The sequence below is a fragment of the Phaenicophaeus curvirostris genome, chromosome 1 (assembly GCF_032191515.1).
Source record: "Phaenicophaeus curvirostris isolate KB17595 chromosome 1, BPBGC_Pcur_1.0, whole genome shotgun sequence".
Lineage (NCBI taxonomy): Eukaryota > Metazoa > Chordata > Aves > Cuculiformes > Cuculidae > Phaenicophaeus > Phaenicophaeus curvirostris.
Window position 1 is genome coordinate 103,525,409 of NC_091392.1, and position 12,235 is coordinate 103,537,643.

Here is a 12,235-nt window from a genome sequence, read left to right on the forward strand (position 1 = left end):
GCTTTGCTAATTATTTCTGATTTGAAAAGAGAAGGTAACCTTTGAATATGATTTCAGCAGGTGGAGAACACAGTTCTCTATGTACTAACCATCTTAACAAAGGCCATTTCTTCTGCTGCTATGAATATAAAGTTCAAGAAAAAGGCAGTTCTTCACCTTTGTAACATATACATTTCTTAAACTGCAGTGTCAGTTTTACTGTGCTGCCCTGTCAATGAGTCTCAAATTCACCTTGAAGGTTCACCCCTAGGGATGCTAGCTGAACCTTTGACCCTTCTATTCTGACTGTCACCAAGGTTAACACATAATTACAGCTTGTGATGTTTGGGATACCTGTTCATTTGGAGCCTCTATCAACTTACACCATTTCAGATAACTGAAACAGAATCCTCAATCTGTCACTACTGTTTCATAACAGTATGTTTTGATGATTTTGAGAATTAACTATGTTTCTTCCTAGTTTTGCATAAAAATAACTATAAAATTTTAAAACTTACAGCTTTATCCCTCTTTGTTTCCTAAATTATTAAAATAACAACTAAATGTTTATAAGCAATAATGAAAAAATCAGGAAGCATTTTCTTTTTAGATTTGAAAATGGGCACATTCATACCTGGACTGTTACTTACAGCGCTACATAACTGCACTGTGCAAAAGAGTATGTGTTGACAAAAGGACTTCATTAAGTATTGACTTTTTGGGATGAGTTCTAGCTATGAACAGGTTAAGGAGACTTTGTGTATTTGAAATTATCCTGCCAAGTTACAACATTTGATAATTAGCCTGTTATAATTAAACAGGGTTTTGATTTGCTAACCTAGAAAATAGTATTTTCAAATGCTGTCCTTGTCTGTGGGACTGATATCTAGCCAAGGGAACTCTTTCACGTTGACCCAGATTTTCCAAATGTTGATTGAAATTTATTATTTTAATACATTGAGTCTTTAAATGGGCTCTTATCAAAGTTCATATTTATTTTCAAGACTGTACTCTGATGAAACACATAGGTCATTTGATTGCCCAGATCCACTTCTGGATACTGTTAATGGCGTTCAGTTTTGTGTTCATGACATAAGAAAAGGAATAGGTACTAAAATAGGTTTTGTTCTCTCTCCTACATTGTTTATTATGTCTTCCACGTGTTCTTATAGGAGAATTAATGCCAGCTAATGTTGAAAATTTTCATAGGGTAAAGGTGCTGTATTTATTCAGGCAGAGTAGAGAATGTCAGTGCACTTTTTTTTCTTTTAATCCCAGGCAGCACATGGTCTTCAAGTCTTACCTTTGTATTTTTTCCTCCTTACTTTAAAAGAGATCTGCAAGCATTACATTTAGATACCTATCATCTGCAGCATTCAGACTCTGTACAAAGTTACTCTATGTCCTCTATACATTCATGTGAGATATTAACAGGACAGTGCTGTATCCTTTTCTGTGTTCTCTATAAACTTTCTGAATACGATCGTTCAGGTATCAAGCTTTGAATCATTTATTCATTTCTGTTAGAATTAAGACATTTTCCTTCTTAGACGTGCCTGAAAGCTTGTAATATTCAGTGTAACAGATGCATTAACTCCAGATAGGTATGATCCCTCGTTTTTTCCCTTTGGAAACTTTTGAATAGTAGTTGACAATGCCACAAAAGAGCTTTTTGAAAAGTTTATTTAACCACATGATCATGCAGAAAAAAACCCAACACATCACAGAATCACAGAATAACCAGGTTGGAAGAGACCCACCGGATCATCGAGTCCAACCATTCCTATCAAACACTAAACCATGCTCCTTAGCACCTCGTCCACCCGTGCCTTAAACACCTCCAGGGAAGGTGACTCAACCACCTCCCTGGGCAGCCTGTTCCAGTGCCCAGTGACCCTTTCTGTGAAGAATTTTTTCCTAATGTCCAGCCTAAACCTCCCCTGGCGGAGCTTGAGGCCATTCCCTCTTGTCCTGTCCCCTGTCACTTGGGAGAAGAGGCCAGCACTCTCCTCTCTACAACCTCCTTTCTGGTAGTTGTAGAGAGCAATGAGGTCACCCCTCAGCCTCCTCTCCTCCAGGCTAAACAAGCCCAGCTCTCTCAGCCGCTCCTCATAAGACCTGTTCTCCAGCCCCCTCACCAGCTTCGTTGCTCTTCTCTGGACTCGCTCCAAAGCTTCAACATCCTTCTTGTGGTGAGGGGCCCAGAACTGAACACAGTATTCGAGGAGCGGTCTCACCAATGCCGAGTACAGAGGGAGAATAACCTCCCTGGACCTGCTGGTCATGCCGTTCCTGATACAAGCCAAGATGCCATTGGCCTTCTTGGCCACCTGGGCACACTGCTGGCTCATGTTCAGTCACAGTCAACCAACACCCCCAGGTCCCTCTCCTCCAGGCAGCTTTCTAGACAGACTTCTCCTAGTCTGTAGCACTGCACAGGGTTATTGTGCCCCAAGTGCAGGACCCGGCATTTGGCCTTGTTAAACCTCATGCCATTGGACTCAGCCCAGCGGTCCAGCCTGTTCAGATCCCTTTGCAGAGCCTCCCTACCCTCCAGCAGATCAACACTTCCACCCAGCTTAGTGTCGTCCGCAAACTTGCTAAGGGTGCACTCGATGCCTTCATCCAGGTCATTGATAAATACATTGAACAGGGCTGGACCCAGCACTGGGCCCTGGGGAACCCCACTTGTCACTGGCCTCCAGCTGGATTTCACACCATTTCCCACCACTCTCTGGGCCCGGCCATCCAACCAGTTTTCCACCCAGGAGAGTGTGCGCCTGTCCAGTCCAGAGGCTGACAGTTTCTCAAGCAGAATGCTGTGAGAAACTGTGTCAAAGGCTTTACTGAAGTCCAGGAAGACCACATCCACAGCCTTTCCACATCAAACCACTCTAATACCTACATGCCTAGTTGATTAATTTAAGATCTAAAATTTCTTTTTGGCAGAACCCCATATGTATGCCTTCTTCCAAGTCCCCACTTAATGAGCTCCTGGTTTTCCACTCCTCAAGGAAGTGTGCATCACATTAAATCCCTCTTCCTGCTTTGGTTTTCACCTCCTGTGTATCAGGAACTGAGTTTCTGCTTTGGGCTAGACGTAGGTGAGGCTCAGTAAGGGCCCAGTCCTTGTCCTCCACTTCAAGGTGAATTTGTCCTATGCATTCGTTCAGAAGTTACTATTAGGATCATAAGCTCATACCTCTGTGGTATGTTTCCAGGTCATTGTGCTATGAAATTAGCTTGCTGTGTGAGCAGAATGAGCCTAGATCAAAACCTAACATGTAATTAAAGGTGACTCTACATTCAGAAAATACGATATATTAATATTCTATGCATAGAATGGCCTGCATATCAGATTGCTCTTTGCATGGGTATTTGGAAGTGTCAGTAATAATATCAGTTCTTACAGCTCTTGAACAGAAGTTCACAATCTAATAGGACTTTCCATCATTTCAATATTTAGAATCCAGTTTTCCAGAATATAAGGGAATATTTAAGCATTTTTCTGAAATACAGTAGAAATATGCATATTGTATGCCACCAAACATTTCTTGCCAAACTTTAGGTCTGGAATTAACATGTAGCATTTCACTGCAATCCACTGAAACCACTAAAGCAAAACAGTCTGAAAATGAATCTCATCCAAGGATGAAACTTTTAAAGATTTTATGGCACTTTTGTCTAATGTATAGTAACACAGAGAACTGTTTGAAAGGTGAAGAGAATCATCAGAACACTCTTTTCCCTTCTGTATCAAATATTCTCTAAACTTCTGACATTTTTTGTGAGTTTTCGGTAGAATTACATCTTTTTTTCTTCCAAAAAGTCAACAATATGGCTATCTTGGAAATTTGCTCTGACATTTTTACAAGCCCATTCCACCACTAGCAAACAGCCACAGACAGGACACACAGAACTTGGCTGGCTAGGTTGTAGGTTTTTTTGCTTTGTAAATACAAATGGAAACTCAAGCAGCTGATATTTCCAGTGTCCAGAACAGTTTCTTCCCCTCTTCTAGCTACTTTTTTGTTTCTCCACCTTTTCCATTGGTGCAGATTACAATGCCCTTTTAACAACAACAAAAATTGTACCTGGAGTTTAAACCCATCATGGTATCTGAGATGAATAGTGAGTAACTGCTGCAAAAGAAGCAATTATCCCAGCAGGTCTCCAGAGCCCTTGTGAGTAGCTCCAGCAGCCTCCAGCCAGTGACTACAGGCGAGGCAAGGGGAGAGGCACCATTCTTCAGGCTTCAGTGTCTTCAGCCTCCTTAGCTATTTATTCACACTGTAACCACTTCCATTTACACATGGAGCAATAAGCAGTTCTCTGCTCCAAAGGCAATGCTGAATTGGAAGAGCAGAACTACTAGGTAGCTTGTTCCTGCTGACATTGGAACTGTATTTCTCAGTGGCGGGCATAGCAGTATCCCACAAACGAACTCTCAAGAGGGTATCATAGCTAGTGCATGGCAATGGGAAACGTGTGAGCACCAGGATGCAATGATCCTGGTGCAAGTAGAGAATGGGAACAATGTATGCTTTGTTCTGCTTGATTGCAACCTGTGGTAGCTTATTTTAAGAGTAACAGAAACTCAAGTGGCTCCTGGCTTCACTGTCCGTTGCTAAAGATCAGTTTATATTGTATAGTCCCCTGGGGCAACAGAGGGCTGAACATTTGTGAACAGACTAAGATCTGCAGGTCACTGCCTGTTGAGTCTGTCTGGAGGATCTAAAGTAGAGCACAAAAATGAAAATAATGATACAGGGCCGCTATGTGGGCTGGGGAAATTAGGAGATTTGATCTTTACCTCTCTGAGCATACATTGCCCTCTTTATTCTTTGTGAGTTTAAATTTTAGCATCTTCCTGGCAGAGATCTCATCTGTAGCTGTAATGTCTATCCTACTGGTTTTTCAGTGTTCCTTCAAGAAAAATGGAAGTTACATTCAGATTTTCTTGTGGTTGCCTGTGACTGCAAGTTTTTACTTCCATCCTGTAGCACAAAGCTTGTGTGCAGATCACAATAAATACAAGGAAATCTATGATTTATGATTTGCACGTGCTGCAGTCACAAAAGCTGCAGTGATCACTGATGGAAGAGTGAAATGTGGCAGATTAATGTATGACTTTTGTGTTTAACTGTTCATGAAAAATGAGAAATGTGGTGCATGAGTTCCTTTCTAGAAAGTGTGACACAAATGAGGTGAAAGGCTTAATGTTTTCACAATTCTGTATGTCCAGCATAGTCTTTGTATAAAAGTTAGAGTTCTACTAAACTTGAGGTGCAGTCAGAGTTAAATGCAATAAAAACTTAACTAGGTTCATATGCCTTTTTTAAAGTATGGTCTCCCTTCCATGACACACCATCTTGGTGAAAAATCAAAGATTTAGTAGGTTTTTAGTCATGTTAAAAAACATTTTATTTTTTCAAGGTTACATTTTGCAAAATATTCATATATTTGTTGTCTTTAGTTTATAGAGCCAACCCTCCTTTGGGAGAAAACTTGATCGTAATGTTATGAAAGGAAATGTTTTGAATGAGAAATCAAACGTGTCTCAAAATTTAAAACTTTCAAACTACCAAGCTGGAAATGTGTTAAAGAATTCACAGTATTTTTGCCACCTGTGACAAATTTTATTTGCTTAGTTTACTTGTCAGTTTGTATTCTATGTCATAAATGGCCCAGGTTTTCCCCCAAAGGAAGGCAGACCCCCAAAGGAAGGCAGAAATACCTCCTTCCCTTGTGAGCTGCACCAGCTTCAGGGAGGAAAGCTTTCACAGGCAATTGAGTGCAGGAAGTGCAACGGTCACAGGTAGGATCCAGGAGCTTGTAATTCACCTCCCCTTCAGTGAGGAGACAGTAGTGGACAGCCCGTTTCAGAGGGGATGTGCCCTCTCCTCAGTGCAAGTGGGAATCTGAGCTAGATCTACTGCACCTTGGAAGGTCCCTGAATGACTGAAGCCCATGCTGAAAATAATGACCTGCTGCACAGACTTATGCCAAGAGAAAAATTCTGAATATTCTTTTGTTTATTTGTATTCTCTCTTCTGTGACTCTGATGATTTTGTTGCTGTTGTTGTTTCACAGTTGTACTTTTAAATTTAGGAGAACCTTGATTTTGCATGTGAAATAGCTTCTAGTTTCTTGTGGGAGATCATCATAGAAGGATACCTATAAACATCTATTTCAAAACTTTTGATAACTTAAGTCCTGTCAGAACAGTTCCCTTTAGAAGACCCTATATCAGGACCTTGAAAACAATTTTTTTTGGCATGATGGCTGTGAAAGATCTGCACGCTGACAAATGTCTTTCATCAGATTACAAGTCTTAGGGAAGTTTTGTCTACCCACGCTTCTAACCTTTGAACTTGAAAGATAGGAGTCTGCAGTTGGAGACTCGTGCTCTGCACAGCTCCTCTTTCCTTGGAGGAAAAGGAAATTTTCTATTGAAGAAGTGCACCCTATGTTATTAAGTTATCTTAAACCCATGTCATTTTCAGGCCAAGATTAACTCCAGGTTTAGGAAAGTAAGACAGTGTTGACCAATGCCTACAATGACTGTTAGGAACTGAAATCCTCAGCAGAGTCCATGCCCTTCTGAAATGACATAATGGTGGTACTCCACACCACACAAACACACACACATGCCCTTCAGTGCTGTCTGCAGGATTTAGGCGTACTGTGCAGCATGCGCAGACACTGCATGAGTCTGGTCTGATTGCGTAAATGGGCCCTAGTGGTCGGCCAGTCTGAAACTTCCCTTGGATTAATTCCTGGTGCTTTTTTGACACAGCCTCGCAGAATGGCCATGTGTCTGTCTTTTGCAGTGTAGGTACTCTCCCACTGCTGCTTCCCTCTGTAGATTTAGACTACATGGTTTCTTTTACGGTTACCAGGTAGGAATTTTTTATATGTGCTAAAATTTTTGATTTGTTAGGATTATTTTTCCACATTAAATTTGTGATACTTCAGATAATATAATAAAAAACAAAGGGATTCTCTGTGGCAAATCAACCCCAGCTGATCTGGGATTTTAGCCTGGGAGGGTGTTGGTAACAGAGTGATGGTGAAGCTTAAAAGAAAATTCCTATGTAACAGATACTTCAAATCATCTGAATTGCTTAAGGGGAGAGAAATGAAGACATACCAGACACTGAGTTCAGTTCAAGTTCACTTTTATTTCTGATTTCAATCACTGATTGCAGTGGAAGCTACATATGCACCAGGGCATCCAAGAGAGATTCATGCGCGTGTCTAAATTTACAGTGTTACAGAAATACTGTTGTCATTACATACACATTGTTCCTATATTGGGCTCAGTGGGGCTTTCTCTGAGTGTTGCAGAAAGATTGGTTTGTTCCTGTTTTTTTTACTGAACTATAGAATATGATTATGCATTGCCTATTAGTTAATTATAGTGGCTTTTCTGTACTCAGTAAACAGCATTGTGAAAAAAAAAAAATCTGAGGCAAGTATTTCTACTTTCTTTTCTCTATTTTTTTTTATTTTTGAGATCTTGGTAGAGTGGATTTAAGACCATGAAGGTATTTGTAACATGCTTTTGTTGCAGGAGGATTTTAATCTTGGGTTATAATAAGGAGGGATGTATTGCATAGTATATGTTTTATACTGTAGCTGTGAAAATGGTTCAGGAAAGTATTTTACTGGGTCAGATATTTTCATATAAGCATAGAGATCTGTTTGGAAATTAGTTCTGATTAATGTAAGCCAATACAGCCTATTTTGAATTAAATCTTCCTTTGTGATTAACAAAAGCCAAATGTTTGTAGAAAGTAAGTTCGGGATTGTTACCATTTTAAACTTCTGAATAGTGTATATGCTGAAGTATGGATTTTTCTTTTCTGAAGTTGATATATGACATTCTGCATATATCTTGGCTGTTTCCATGATCTTGTTAGTTGGGTAAAGTATCAAACACATCTGGTTATTCTGATATTTCGTGTCTTGTGATAATGCCAACTGCTGAATAGCCCTCAGCTCCCTCTGAAGTCACCAAACAATTCAGGACACAGATAACCGTTAAGCCTTTATAAATATCCATCTTCTTGTAGATACAGACATTAATAATGAGACCATAAAAGAGGGGAAGGCAGCAGAGGAGCAGACTTGAATCTGGTTCTGACTGATGTATCCAGGCCAGATTGGCAGGGGTGCCAGAAGCAGCAGCTTGAATCTATTGTCATTATTTTCTGCCTTAAATGTTCTTTCTTTTGAAATAAAGCTATCTTCCTATGCATTTTGCACTATTCTTTATAGATTCTAATTTCAAGACTGTCGTCATTGCAAGACTGTTTAGTTGGTCTGTATGGTAGAGGGGAGCAATTGACTTGCACTTTGTCGTGACAGATTTATGGCACAGAAAGACCACTTGAAAGCATGTTTTAAACTTATTTCAAACAGGATTTTTTGTGTGTTTGATCTGGAGGAGGCAGCATGTACCTTCCTGGGGTCCCAGAGCATGGCACCGAAAGCAGGACAGACTCCTCTGTCTGGACTTTGAAGTTGAACGAGAGCAAACTTTAATCATCTTTGAAGACCTATTCCAAACACATTTTGATGTCTAGTGACTGATACTAAAGCATGCTATTATAGGTAGGGAAGAATGCATGAGATTCATGAGGCTTGGAACAAGATACACATTTTTACATAAAAATGTAAGATAGGTATTCATTTGTACTGTTTCTTTACTCAACTTCGTTAAAACTGAAAAGTTGTCTTCTGTTGCTGACATTCCATGCCTTACAGCAATGATAACTAATAATATGGATATCCAAACCTGGTTTGGGATGCTAGACTGCATGGAGGGAAATAAGGAGACTCGAGGTTCCCTGACTGAGAAATGCAGACTCTGTTTTACTTGGATCTACCATTTGTGACACTCATTAATTACAAATGTCTGTACCTGCCTTGTTCTTTAGTGGTTTTATTGTCATTTATAATTAGAAAGTATTCTTTTAAAGCAAAGACCATGTCTGACAGATTAATATCACATGCTTGTCACATTTCATTTACATAATATGTGATATGTATGGTGTACTTTAGAAGACTGAAATATGTGAAATTTGTGATATTATGTGCACAGAAACCCTGACTATACAAACAAAGGTCAGTATTTCACTCTGTGTTGTAAATTTCTGTTTTATGGATTTAAGTTTGCTTTAGAATTATTTTGCCACAGAGCAGATTTCATTTATTAAGTATAATGAAACATGGAGCTAAAAGAAAGTTTAAAAAAATACCTTTATATTTGGGCTTCCTGAGTGTTTCTCTCATGGCTTCATTCTTTCTCGTATTTCATAGCACATTTCTGTGAAACGTAAATGAATCACCCACATACATAAAAATATTTCTTAACACAGACAGATGGGTATGGATTTATACATAGAAAAATTTATACACATATACGACACACATAGGTACATAAAATATGCTCTTAGGATAAGTATATATATGTCTACAGCTGTATTGAATGTGGTGTGTTGTAGAACCCTTGGGTAAGTTTTTATGGATTTGATTTATTGGCTGAGTGAGCTGATTCATTATTTGTATGTTTTTTGCTGCTGGGTGGCCATAATTTACAATTCTGGACCTAGTTAACTCTGTGGGTGCCTCGAGTTTTCTGTGTGAACATCTCATGCCATTGTTTAAAGAAATAAATGGAGTGGACTTGCTTGAACAAACAATTTGCTCATGAGGAGCAAAAATATGGTCAGGCAGGCAGGTCATAGAAAATAGCTTTCAATAAGTCTTTGAAAGTCACCATGCTATCGTATTTTCTCCTAACATACATACAACAATCCATACATATCACAGGCAACTGGACATCACCTGTGAACTTCTAATCACAGTCTTCTTCTTTCATCAGTATTCAGTGCTGTTCTTGTATTCTCTGCTCACACAGTCCTAATAAATTTGCTGGTAGGCACAGAACAGAACAAAATCCTGAAGAGGCACGAAAAGTCAAAAAGTGCCTTGGCATCATTTCTGTATAAATGAAACATGATACTGACTTCCATTGCTTCAAAATCAGACTTAAGGCTTTGGCCATTAGCAAAGCAATTCTTTTCCCATGATATGCAGGATCTACCAGAGTAGTGTAATAACACTGTTTTCTATATCTTCTTTATTAGGAAGAAAGGACTTCTCTTTCTGTTCAGTATAGTTACAGTTCTTCTGGAGATTTGAGATAAAATGTTACACTGCCTGTCACTTTTTCAAACCCTTACAGCATTTGCTACTATAAAGTCCAGCTGGTGTATTCTAGGAAAGGGGCACAAATAGGAAAAGAAAAGCCAAAGCGCTCAAATTATAGTGGTTGATTAACTGTTAAGTATCCACAGGCTATGAATAATTCTAATTTCAGGGTCAGTGCTCTAAATACTGGATATGAACTTACAGTACTGGACTTAGTGGATATGAATTGGTCAGACAAAGAAATGTGGCAGTGATTCTTTATGTGTTCGTACACAAGTTCACATGCATCTATTTCATTGTGTACTTTTAAAGACATTGGTCTGTTATCCTAGATGTTTCTAGAATTTCCTTTTGAGAGAAAAAGTGGCAAACTTTGCATATAGAAGACATAAATTTGCCACAGCTGCAGACTCGATTTACAGTATTTTGTTAATAAATATGAGGGCTTGATCAATCTTAATAAGATGCTATGTGCCTAATTGTTAAAATTAATGGAAAACTTGGGTAGTGACCCAACAGCGGAAGTACAATTGCTTTTGGCCATCTGTGAATGCTCTAGTTAACAGACATTTGTAATTTCGCATGCACTTGTGGTACATTTTATTGTAACTGTGTAATTCATCACAATTTAATTTGGCATAGCCATCGTTATAGCTAAAGTTCTAAACTCTTTTTCTGTTTTAAGGAAAACACGCAAACAAACAAACAAAAAAAAGATCAACAAAGGAAGACCTCTAGGAAAAAGAAACAAAATGTATTCAGAATTCCATTTTGGAAGTACAACTCTTTCAGTAGGCACATCACATTTTTGGAAGTCTGCCTCCATGAGGGAATATTTTGTCTGCCTCTCCTTCCTTGTGTAGATCTCAAATAACTTGGAAGAGAAGCAGATTTCAATTATTTTAGTTGTTCAATTGTTTCTGTTTTAATGCTTCTCTTCATCTGACTATATCACTCTTCATCAAGACTATATTTGAATATAGTCTTGTGGTGATTCCTAGAAGGAATTCCTAGGATAATTCTTGCTAAAGGTTACAATTCATGCAAAATATCAAGTTGTGTCATATTGTAATGAATTTGGATGGAATTTTCTTCAGTACCAAAATCAGAGTAGCACAAGCACCACTGAACATGAGTGTACTTAAACTTTTAAGTCATATATGAGAATCACTGCTCACAGTTTAGATGGGTTTGGTATTATCAGCTGAGTTGGTAAATTCTTGTAATATGTAAATACATTTCTTTGTTAAATCCAGTGCATTCACTATTGATATACATACAAAGTACATGTTTCTGCATATATGTCTGGATATACAAATACTCCTCAATACATGTGGAAATCTTTCTAAAATCCTTTGTGTAGACTAATCAGAAGCAAATAGCTCTATATGGTTTAGTGAGATGTTAAAAAGGAATAAATATGGATAGAGTTCTAGTGATATGTTACTTTCTCTTCTCATGCTTACCATTTCAGGTAGACAGCCATCTAAATTTCTACACAGATTCTTGAAAAATGTGTATTTGCAGGTCACCTTTATTTTTTCATTCTTTCCTGAGATGCCCATTGAAATTTCATCTTTACTAGATTGCTGAATGATTAAGGACATACCTTTTCTGCTCTCAGACAATGAGTGCCAAATGAAACAGAGTGAAATTTGTATGCAACACTATCTACAATACATGTGCATGTTCATCTATCTCAATAACTGACTGTCATTTTTGTGTGCATGCATCTTACAATGATAACAAGAGCCCAGCACTGCTGAACATGTCAGATTTTCAGGAATAGATTTGTAGCTGCAGGCAACTTGAGCAAAATACCTCATACGGAGAACACTACTTGTCACTGACCACATTAGATCCTTTCATCTTTATATGTGGCTTTTATTTATTGTTTTCTTCTACCCGTGCCTCAGACTGCAGTGGTTTTCTTCTGTTATTGGTCTCATAAGGATATGTTAACTTAAAAATATAATTATTGTAATTAAGTAACATTTCTGTATACTAAAGTAGACATGGTACATACTCAGCTACC

At 38.5% G+C, this 12,235-nt stretch overlaps 1 protein-coding gene across 7 annotated transcripts in view; it reads left to right on the plus strand.

The window, feature by feature from the left end:
- Positions 1-12,235, plus strand: part of ROBO1 (roundabout guidance receptor 1) — a 618,408-nt gene that overhangs the window by 521,116 nt on the left and 85,057 nt on the right. The gene's annotated exons all lie outside the window — the stretch shown is intronic.